Raw genomic sequence first — 12,458 nt, 5'->3', positions numbered from 1 at the left:
ACAAAACTAGAAAACATCAAGGCCAGTATTTAAATGCAAATATGTTGATTCCTAAAACCACGTTTCTACTATACACTATTTTTATGTCTAAACACAAAATTACATGTTTTGGAAATTCATTTCAATAAATAGCATTTACTATACATATGTGTGTTGTCTCTTGCTGTCCAAAGCGTTGGTCCCAGGACCCTTTGCGTACCAAAACCCACAAATGCTCAGTTGCCTCATACTAAGCAGTGTGGTGCTTGCCTGTACCCAGTGCACATCCTCGGGTTAATGATGGCAAATATGTTATGCTGGACTGAAAGAGTGCCCACAGCTTCAAAATAGATACCATTCCTTTCCTGACCCTGAATATTTTTGGCCCAAGATTTTTGTATCTCTGAATGTGAACCCATGAGTAGGGTTGGCTGTCTATGCACTTACTGCCGGTATTATCAGAACGTTACAATAATTAAATATGAGTTAGTCTTTGGTCTAATTGCACACGTGGTTACTTTTAAGCACCAAAAATGCAGAAGTTGGAAACATTCTTCTGCACTGTCATTTTGCCTTAGCAGCAGAGTGGAAGGTTTTCATGGTTTTATCAGACTATTTTTTTTCCTTAAGGCAAAAAAAATCAAATATTGTTTTCATAGTGTATTTGCTTTTGTTTGTGGCTGTTATTAAGAAATCTAACGGCATCAGACTCTGGCCTGACACCTGTTTTCTAAGTAGGTCACTTTGTAAAAACTTGGCATGTGAAGAGGAACAATGGCTTTTTCAGGCCCCAGTTAGTGTCTTGCGGGGTGACTCATTGGTTAGCTATGCACCCTGCGTCCTTTGCTGCAAAGGGGAAAGTTTTTTTCTGTTTAAACTCCAGAGACTGTGCCGGCTTCTGTAGAAGTGAAATGACCAATTAAAACAAAACTAAACGCAAAAAAGGAAAACTCCCAAGATTCTGTTGTAAATTTTGAAAACTGTTTTCAGTGCTTCTGTGGAATCTCCAGTTACTGAAATCCTTAAAAATTCAATAAAATCTCATTAACTTGGTATTTTAAAACCATTTCTAATTTGAGAGCAATTCTCACCGCACCTCAATTGGATTATATTTATAAATACAAAGTTTGGAAATTTGGCCCTCGAGCTGTGTACCTCTAAACACAGCTAATGTCAAACAACTGGATGTTTGTTTTGTTTTGCCTAATTTTTTTAAACTCTGAAAGTGGTCACCATTAACTCACAATTTGTAAAGCACCTAGCAGAAAAATAGAAAGGAAGAGGATTAAGCTGTGTTTATATTTATTTTTTTCTCTGCCTCTTTTTTCCCCCTTGAATCCCTTGTCAAATAGTAATTTGTGTCAATAGCCAGTGTTTTGCCTGAAGGAAAAATCTCATTATGTGCTTGCTTAACTCACTTAAAAGCAAATAATGTTGAATTTATATATCTTTAATTCAAAGATGTTTCTTCTTAGTCTTAGGTATCTGAAATCATTAAGATTTAACACGAACTGTTTTTGCATTCTCACCACAGAAACATGAAATTTTTTTTAAAAAAAACAAGATTAAACTGCAATTCATAAACTCAATATCCTTTTAAAAAAACACTGTTCTCCTTTTTTTTTCTGGATAGAGCTTGAGTCAAGCAAGTTACAGAATCCTCAGGCTTGTCTGAAGCGCACGCCTTCTTTTCTTTCCACTCCTACCTCAAAAAGGGCCAAATCTGATGGATTTGTCAGCACCTTTCATTGCTGTCTCTGTGTGAGCCTTTTGCAGTCAACAAGTTGTGGTGTTTATTGTACAACACCTGGCATCCTGGAATTGCTGCCACACTTTGCAGTCCCCTTCATTCCTTTCTCTGGGCACTCCGTCCAGGATGCACATGAATTTAACTTCCTCTTCGAAAACTCGATTATTTGCTAGAATTCTAATTTTAAAAACTCAAACATGATTTTTTTGGTATCCCATCAAAGGGCTGTCCAAGCTGACTCTAATTCTGTCTTTCTAGATTTTATTTTCGCACTGCTCTGGATATGCCCTAGAAGTTGTAAGCAACAGTGACAGGAATGCTCTCAGCGTCTGTGCAGCCTTGCCGGTCGCCTCTTGCAAACAGTTTTCAGTAATGTCAGATGGAGCAGCTTTTGCATAGCACACCTGCGTTTATGGAAGTCTAGGAGAACAACTTCATGCCGCAAATGTTGCTTTTAGCCACTATAAGATGATGCATCTGCATTTATGTAATCCTCAGATGAATGAATTCTATGTTACTTTCCCCACCTAATAAAGCATAGTGCCATATCCTGAGAATAAGCATTCTGCACATTTGAGGAAAGCTCTGTTACCAGCCTATAGAACTTCTGAGCAGGTGTAAGGGGTGCATAAGGGCATGGGCTCTTGTCACAGAGCAGCGGGATTCAGGTCTTGTTTTGCTGCTTGCCAGCTCCCCAAGCTTGAACCTGTCTGCAGTTCACTCTCCTGTCTGTAAATCTCACATGCTTAGAACATGGATTAAATGAGTTAATGTTTATAAAACACCTAGAACAGTATCCAGACATGCAAACTAATAGAGTGAGTTCTAGGTACTAAAACCTGTATGCTACAGCTGCACATTACAGAAAACCCAAGTTCAGCATTTTCTCTTGCCTCTCTAAATTGGTTTGTATCCAAATATCATTGCTGGATCCTGGTTCTCCCATGAATTGTATGACATCAAATGAAACAGCTCTTTGAATGTACTCCAGTGAGGAGCTGTTGATAAACGTGATCAGGGCTGAGACATCTCACACGCCTTGTCCTCTACAAGTGCAGTCATTTCTGGTGACCCACGGCCGGTCCCCACAACACTGCGCAGCCCTAGGAGTTAAGCTTGCACTTAAATGGTCAGAGACCCTTCAAATACTTACAAAGCTCCTTAAACCGTTTAAGGTTCTCGATCAATCCTATATGACAGTCACACTGTATTAAATATTTTGTCAAGTTTAAACTTTAATACAACCTGACATGGTTTAAAGTATCATAACACCCATTTTGTAGGAAAAATTTGCCTAAGGACATATCAGGAACAAGAATTCTAAAGTAGATGCATTTGATTTGATGCAACCTCCTTCTCCTGCCACTCTCATCCCTAAGGATATCCTCTCTCCCCCCTCCGAGTCCCCACTCCATAGCCAATGCAAATACTTGGCTTTTGTCTTTGTAAGTACTGGCACAAGTGACAATACTATGTGGCTTAAGTAATGAACGTTTATTTGGTCACAGTTTTGGGGTTAGGAAGCCAAGGGCAGAAGCTGGCAGGTTTGGCGTCTTCTGAGGCCTTCGTTGTTGGCTTGCTCATTGCTGCCTTCTTTTGTGCCTTTCCGTGGTCTGTCTTCTCTACAAACCCGTGGCTGGGGTCTCTCAACTTACTTCTCTTGTACAGCTTCCAGTGAGATCATGGCCCAGCGTACCAGTCTCGTTTTAGCTTCATCACCTCTTCAGTGACTATCTCAAATTGCAATAACATATGGAAGTATTAGAAGTAGGACTTCACCATGAATTTTTTTGGGGGGGGAGAGAGGGCAATTCAGTTTATAAAATCTCTAATTTGTGACCCCTGAAATCCTTTCCAGAGATGTGTTTCCAAAATTGAAAACCTATCTCAAGCAAATTTTTCATCTCTGTTCATATTTCTCTAGATTAATAAATGTTGAACTTTTTCAAAGCCAGTGGCTCAAGTCTCCCATCTTTTCCTGTTTGCTGTCAGTTCAGCTCCTGGGGAGCTTTTGGTCCTGTATCCCAGTGTGGCACCTGCGTTTGTGTCCACCTGACTCAGTTACCTTGTTCCCTCCGTTTTTCTGCTCTCAGAGTGGGTTTCATTGTTCTCTTTGCAGAGCTTGCATAGGTTGAATCAGGCCTCTTGTCTGTTCAGCTGCAGCATTTCTGGAAGCGAGAGAAGGAAAAATAAAAATTTTCTGCGATCGGAGCCTTCATGAATATGAACTTTTACTAGACACATGCTGGGAACCATGCCCTGTGAATGAAGGACCAAGCTCTCTTTCACCTTAATTTCCTAAGTTGCTTCAAATTATTGCTCCAAAGATGAGAAAGCTGATGATTAAAGGAACTATGATATTAAGTGCCACAAAATTAGTAGAGGGTCAAAATAGTGATTCACACTTTAGGACATGGCAGCTCAATCCAAGATATATGTAATGGCCCGAGTTTGGTAGAGTTCTATCATTGTACCTCACCTTGCTGAGCAAGTCTCTCTCCTTGTGTTGGTGGGGCTTGTAGAAACTCACTTGAAAGAGGTAAGGTGTAGCACTTTGAACCTCCTGATAGATACTAAAGAGTATAGAGATGATCAAAATGGATACATCTAAGTTGCAAAATAAGTATATTGTTGAGCATTTTGTATCCTTATACCAAATGTCTTTTTAGAGCCCCTGGGCTGTGTGCAGGTGCCAAACATAAATGGGGCTCTTACAGGAGCTGAGAAATAGAATCCCAAGTTCCAAGTGTAAGTAGGAAAGCCAAATATTACACTGATTCTGGCTCTGGCAGAAGTACATACTGCTATATTCCGGCACGTCAGAATTTTTCAGGAATGAGCCTGGTGCTTTGGAGTGGAGCCAATGTGATTTTTCTACCATCTAAGTCTTGTTTCTTCTTAGGTCTCTATGCCATGTTCATTATGCAAATCACCACTTCCTGTCTCTGAATGTGACTTTCCTCTTTTCCTGCACTGTTGGAAACACCCTCAGCTTTTCCCAGAATCTTGCTGATAAAACCACTGGTTTGTTCCTTTATCGCTAACAGCTTGGCTTTGTACAAATTTGGGGGAAGACACAATTGATGAACCAGTGTTGGATGTATGGATCCATACTATTAATTAATTACTATTGATTTTATTTATTAGTAGAAATGTTCCAATAACAATCCCTAGGTTCATTTTTGGTAGAATGAAGAAGAGTTTCATTTATTTGTGCTGCTAAATATTGGAAACTTGTCTAAACTTTATTATTTTAATTTTCACTGGAAAGTCATATATACAGAGGAGGAAAGACAGAGAGGAAGATCTTCCATCTGCTGCTTCACTCCCCAAGTGCACACATCCGAAGCCAGGATCCAGGCGCTTCTTTAGGGCCTCCCACATGGGTACCGCATCTCAAGGCATTGATTGTCTTCGACTGCTTTCCCAGGCCACAGGCAGGGAGCTGGATGGGAAGCGGGGCTGCCAGGATATGAGATCCTGGCATGTTCAAGGTGAGGACTTTAAGTGGCTAGGCTACTGTGCTGGGCCCTTGAGTCTAAACTTTAAAAAATAATGATGTTAAATTTAAAATGCATTTTGCTAATTACCAATGTAAAATCAGCCTGGTAAAACTTCCAGCTGATTCAGGCTGTTCTTCCCAATACCCACACAGCTTTGCCCAGGATCTCTGCAGGGGTGTGTCTTGATGTGCGTGTGACATTTGTGATCGACAGCCCATGGGAATGATTTATTTTCAAGTGTTCACAGATAAAATGCCGTTTTCTGTCCGCTTATGAGTTATTTCCAGAGATGCAGAGATCAGGGAGGCAGGGTGGGGAGGAGTGCTTTTGGAAAGTGGTTTGAGATTTCATTGAGTGCGATGCTCTCCTGGCTCCTACAGGGTGCGGTAGATGGGAGTGGGAAGGCTGACTGCTCGGAGCTCACGAGGCTGAGATGCCTGGGATGCAGGCGAGGAGGAGGGAAGTCACACCGCGGAGCAGCACATGCTGCTCTCTTCTGCAGACATCAAACTGCAACTTTAACCGTGCAGCCTGCACGCAGCTTGAAGCCCTAGAATAAACTGCCTGGATTTGCCCCTGGATCATAAACTGATACTTGCTTTAAGGCAAATTACAAACCTCTTTATAAAATTAGGAAAATGCTGTTACCATCTTCAAACTGTTGGGATAATTGGCTCTGAAGTAGGTAGGTACTCATGGGTAATGGAAGGTACTCAGAACAGTACTCAGTGGGAGAGTTCACATTTTGGTGTGTTTAAGCTGCTCCTTTATGTTGGCATGCTTTACCCCCCTTTTTTTTTTCTTTTAGATTTATTTATTTTTATTTGAAAGTCAGATTTATAGAGAGAAGGAGTGGCAGAGAGACCTTTCAGCTGCTGGTTTGCTTTCTAGATGGCCGCAACAGCTGGAGCTGAGCTGATCCAAAGCCAGGATCCAGGACTTTGTTCTGGGTTTCGCATGTGGGTGCAGGGGCCCAAGGACTTGAACCATCCTCTGTTGCCCTCTGAGGTCAGTGGCAGGGAGCTGTGTTGAAATGGAATAGCCAGGGTACAAACCAGTGTCATTTTGAGCTGTTTGAATCAAAGGTTCGTAGTCCACTCACAGGATTGTCCTACCCATCTGTACTTTGGTTGCAGAATATCTTCCATCAGCTGAAAAAGAAACCATTCCCCATAAGCTGCTACTCACTATTTCCTTCTGCCCTAATGTGTACCAGCCCCCACCACTTTCTCTCTTTTATCTCCTTTCCCAGGCTTATCTATTCTGAGAATCTTAAGAATGGAATTATAAGTGGCCTTTGTGCCTGACATCTCTCACTTAGCAAAGTGTTGTTAAGTTTCATGTTGGAGCAAGCATCCTCATTTAGCAACTAAAAAGTTTTATTTAACAGCAAACACATTAATTTGAGAGACTGAGAGAGATGCTGGCGATGACTGGCGATGTGTTGGGCTGAAGCCAACAGCTGGGAGCAGAAGTCCAGTTTTCCCGCAAGGGTGACAGGAAACCAAAAACTTAAGTCCTCATTGTTGCTTTCTGAGATACACATAAGTCAGTAACAAGAGTCAGGAATTGGAACTATGGATGAAAATCAAGTACTCTGCCTGGGAATGTGTCTGTCTTAATTCACATCTTAATTGCTGTCTTAGCTACTGGGCTATGAGGCTAACTTTCTATGCCATCTCCTTTTTAATGGTCGAATAATATTCCATCACAAGAATGTACCACATTGTAAAAAATTGGAAGTTCTTTATTTAACTTTGAGGAAAATCCATGTTATTTTCAAAAGTAACTGCATCATTTCACCTTCCCACTTGCTATTTATGAGGGTTTCAATTTCCATTTTAACCAACCATTGTTTTATAAGTATCTTGTATTCTATCTATTTTGGGTATCTATCTTATCTATTTTGGATGAATATTGTCCTAGAGGAAGTGACGTTACTGAGTTTTAGGGGTCATTTGTTAGATAACCCCTCTAACTGGAACATATGATTTCGTGGGAGATAACTAAATTGGGAATTAGGAGGTAGGGCTTTTTGTTGTGGCCATTTGGGAAAAGAATCATTGGATGAAAGGTAAGTTTCTCCATCTCTCCTCTCTGTAAATCTGCCCTTCCAATATCAATAAATAAATCCAAAGAAAAAGAAGAAATTTATACCACTCAAGTTAGGTCACCTCAGTCCCAGCCTTCAATCCTCTTGACATATTATAACCTCTGTTTAATAGTTCATGGATCGAAGTAGATAAACACTAACCTAGAATTTTATCTACCTACTTAATCTGAACTATACTCTTCGATGTTGCTGACTAATAAATCATTTGTACTGAATATGTTTCAAGGAAAACTGTGTTTTCTGGATGACATGATGTCACAATTTCACTCTTCTGTATGTCCAAAATGATATGATATCTGTAGCCTAAGCTACTAGGAGAGAACAGATGAAAGACTTGTAATCGCATTCTTTTGATGTGAACTCTACAAAGATAGCTTTGTTTTGGCGCACTTCTTCACTGTCCCATGTAGAGCACCACTCCACATGGACATGTGGTAGATGTACCACATGCTAAGTGGTAAATTTTCTAATCTAAATCTATAAAATATTTGACTACATTTTAAAAACTAGGATGCAAAATAGCTGCACATGTAAACTTTCGTCAGTGTAAATTGGTAATTGGATGCTTGCTATTAATTAATGGAACATCATGTTTGCATGTTGTTGGAATGGAGAATAAAAAAAGCTGTTCCCATAGGTATGACATACTATCATGGCATTTTGCAAGATTTTGCAAGTTGCAGGTACATTTCAAACTTTGCTTGAAATATCTTTCTGGTGGCAGATATCTCATTAGAGATTCAGACATCTGGATGGGTCAGTTTGAACATAACCTGGAAATTGGACTCATTTATTTTATATGGACTTGAGATGAAAAATAACAAGCGACAAAGGAACACAATTACCTTCCTGCTTTTAGGAGGCATGTGGCTGTGCAAAGTTCTGGATCAGTTAAGTAATCTGGAGCCAGGGTGAGTTCTCCCCGCCCTCCAACCCCATCCAAGGTTGCTCAGGCAACACGGTGTGTTACATCGTACTTCAGAAGACAAACTCACCATTAAGAATTTATCTGCTTTCAGTTTTGGAGAGATCCAAAATAGAATACACCTGCCGGGGGAGTGACACTGAATTCCATTAGGCGATCACCTGCTAATATTTGAATTTCGAGAGGATGATATTAAGTTCTTGTTAATATAATATGCTCAGAACTCAAAGTCTTGACAGTTTGCTGAGGTAACGTTAAAACAAATGTGAAATCCCCGAAACCTGCATCAGACACGCTGAAACCTTGCGAGTGCCAGCACCGTGGTCTGTGTAGCCTGCTATGTGGGCCCAGAGATTTCCATGAAGAAAAACAAACATAACCTGTCCAGTTGTTTTTCACAAGCAAAAAAGAAATGAAACATTTGATTGTAAGTATTTTAATCAGCTGTGATTCAAAATGATGGAATTGTAATGGTTTGGGTAAAAAAAAAATGCTGTTAATGAGGTTTTATTTCTATCAAAGCCTACAAGATCTACAATTCTCCAAGGATGAAGTTTAGTTGGCAAAACAATGTTAACTTTCTGAAAATTAAAATCCCTAATACTTATCTGCTTTATTTCAACAAACATACTTATTATTCATTATTGATCTTATCATCGAAAGAAGATTTGTCAAAAGAAAACACAATGATATGGGTTATGTTTATACTACTAGTTTAGCAAAGAACTTAACTTGCCTGCAAGATAGACTTTTCTGGCTGATTTTTGAGTTTTTTTTTTTTTTTTTTTAAATTTCGTTGTTGCAGATACCGACCAAAGTTGGCACACATGAAATAGTGAAATCAATGGCGTGTTCATCTAGATGTCCCACATGGGCACAGGCGCCCGTTAGTCGGAATGTACTAGATACAGGACAGCCAGAACTCACTGGTAGTAACATGGGATGCCTTCGTCACAGGCAGCAGCTTAACCTGCCACACGGCCATGCCAGCCCTCAGAAACTATTCTAAACATGGATAATATTATGGTTAATCAAACTACTCCTTGCCTTAATTGTGTTTATAGTCTAGAGCATATATCATATAGGACTTCACAATGCTCATAAAATAAATGTAAGAGAAATCCATACACACATAAATTCTTCCATGTTTAGTTGAAAACATCAAAATAGGTCACAATTGATTTCACTACTTATGAAGATATTTTTCAATTTGCTAATGTAATGAAGGATACTCTGTGCACGTGTCTCCTTGTGTATATGAGAATTTTGTCAAAAGATTAATTTATTTAAGGGAGGGAGGGGGAGAGAGAGGAGGACTGCAGTAGCCAGAATAGGACAGGCTGAAGTCAGGTTACAAAGCACCGAAGCTGGCAGCTGAGGACACTAACAGGGTCTCCCATGGCAGTGGCAGGAGCCCAGGCATTTGAACCATCACCGCTCCCTCCCAGGACTTACCGTAGCAGGAAGCTGGTGTTGGGAACAGAGCCAAAGATTGACCTGAGGCACTCTGTTACTGCAGATGGGTCTTGAACAGCAGGCTAAAGGCCTGCTATTGTGTCAGAATTTTTGTCAGATAGAGGTATTTAATGTATTTGTCAGGACAAACTGGCTTTGCTTCCATGAGAGGCCATCAGTGGGAAGGCTGCATGCATGGTGCCTCGTATTACCATAGCTCCATGGACAAGTTACCTGGGAACGTTAGTGCCTCTGTTTAACTTCAACTTAGTCTCAGGATTTGGCAGTTGGCAGAAAGAACACACACGGTCGACTTCACGTGAAAGTCAAATTGTACTTGAGAACCCATCAAGGTGAGATTCTGTGACAAAGTGTTGAGTGCACCTGCCGCTGTGCTGGACCCAGAAGGGACCTTTACACAGAAGGCAGGTCACTGTAGCAGTCCGCAGCAAAGTTGCTTCAACTTGGACAGTTTGTTACTCTTGTATGTCCTTTTGATTCACATCTGTGTTTTTCGAAGGAAAATGTAATAGCTTTGAGATTAATATTACAGGTTAATTCAATGAATTGGGCCATTTCCCAGGTAGTTGTGTATCTTTGTATTTGAGTCTGAAGCAGAAGTGTGTGTGCCTCTTGCTTTCCCCAGGTAGTCTCTGTGAAATGCTGCCAGAGACTGGCTTCACTTACATTTTTATTGATTTGCTTTTCAGTAAGCAATGTACATCCTGAATTTGGGTTAGAAAGGTTTATTTTTTTATTTTCTTCTGGCTTTTTCTTTCTAGGGTTTCAGTGGGGATTCTAAACATCTGACCTGAAGAGTGAATTTAGCCTCTCAGAGTTGTGACTAGCAAAGGCCCTCTGGTTGGGACTTAAATGCTTCCTTCCTTGTCTGTTATCTGTTGGCAAGACCAGAGCTCAGGGTTTGGTCCTTTCTCTCTCCCTTCTGTATGTGTTCCCTAGATGCACTGTGACTCATGGTTTTGACTTTCCATGTTAATTGGCCTCCTCTTGATGGAACTTCTTCTATTTATACATTGGTTAGGTTCCAAAAGGTTGGTTTAAGTCTGTTTGCAAAGTGACACCTACAATGAGTAACTGCTAATACTCTGGTCCCGGGCAAGAGTGCATTGCCCCCTCTCCCCGCCCCAGAGCTTTGTTTGAGTCATCAGAGAAACTCTAACTTACCCAGGCTTCAGAGCTCTGTGCTGTGCTGGCTTTGGGGACTTACTCCCAGGGGTGTACTATCTTTTGAAAGCAAGTGTATTAAAATGTAAGATCCACCCATGCCCCGCCCTGAATAGTATGTGCCTTTTCTCCTTTAAATGATCCTACTAAAGTCATTGGGACTGCCCTCTGGCTTTCCTCTGTGTAACTTTGATTTACAAAAAAAAAAAAAAAGATAATTATTAAAAACTTGCAGCATTTTGTGGCCTGCACATTCCTTGCAGTGTCGTTGTGAATAAGCTGGTCACAGCATGAGTCTCGCTTTGGGAGTAATGAGATCTCGTTTCTGACTTCCACGGCTCCTCCCTCGTGCTCCTTTGCCCACACCAGTCACTGTGCCTTACCTTAATATATGAATTTTTCTTCATGTTGCATTGTAATTGTGTATGTTTAATTTTAAATATTTGCTATTGCTTAGGATCTGTGGTGCTGAGATGAACATTTTTGGCTTTAAATCTTTGTATAATTCCAGGTTTTTCTTTGTTATTCTAATAGAAATGAATGGGCAAGAAGTACAGAAATTTTAGTTATAAGCAATTTGGCAATAATAATTATTAAGAGTGTTTTCACTAATTTATAATTGCAAATCAAGATTATATAAAGTCTTATCTTGAGTATAACTACAGAGTCCTTTTGCCCTCTAATGAGAGTTTAAATGGTTACAAACAGTGTAATTTTTCAAAAATGTCTAATCTGTCTACTTCTCAGATTCCTCTATAAAAGAGACAATCTACAGCATAGATTTTTAAAGGAGTTATTTTATTTTCGTTTGTAAGAGTTAGAGAGAAGGATAGACAGAGAAAGAGTGAGAGAAAGAGGTTCCATTTGTTGGTTCACTTCCCAGATGAGCTCAACAGTGACAGGTGGGCCAGTGCAAAGCCAGGGGCCAACAGCCTCGTCTGAGTGTGGGCCCAAGGACTTGAGCCATCCTCTGTTGCTTTCCCAGGCCATAAGCAAGCATCCAGGACATGGAGTATTGGTGCCACAAATGGAGGCCTAGCCCTCTGCACTGTGGCACCAATCCAACAGTATAGATTTTTAAAAAGTATTTAATATTTCACATATTACCCAACACAAAGATGCAATAGTCAACAAGTAGTAGTCACTGGGGTTGGAATGGACTAGCTATTATACAAATCACGTATAACTCCATTTATAGTCCTTCACTTTGGGCTTCACATATTTGCTAGCGAAAGACAATTTTCCAAATGGCTTCTTTAAATCAATGCTAAGAACTGTTACATTAAAAAAATTTCTTAAATGCCAACACTGGAAAGTAGGCTCTGTCATTATATAACCTTCAACTTGACATAGTTACGTGTCACTTAATGATGAAGCGGTACTCAGAATGGCAGTGTTAGATGATGAAGACAGTTGTGTGGTTGTGCAAGCAGCATAGAGTGTGCTTGCATGAACTATATGGCTGTGACATCAGCAGGTGACAGCATCTTAAGGGACCACTGTCCTCTGAACCCATCTATGTGTGCAGAGCATACCCTGTGTGTTGCC

This window comes from Ochotona curzoniae, unplaced genomic scaffold (assembly GCF_017591425.1).
Source record: "Ochotona curzoniae isolate NIBS_2020 unplaced genomic scaffold, NIBS_Ocur_1.0 contig_4501, whole genome shotgun sequence".
NCBI lineage: Eukaryota > Metazoa > Chordata > Mammalia > Lagomorpha > Ochotonidae > Ochotona > Ochotona curzoniae.
This window is presented reverse-complemented; position numbering follows the sequence as displayed.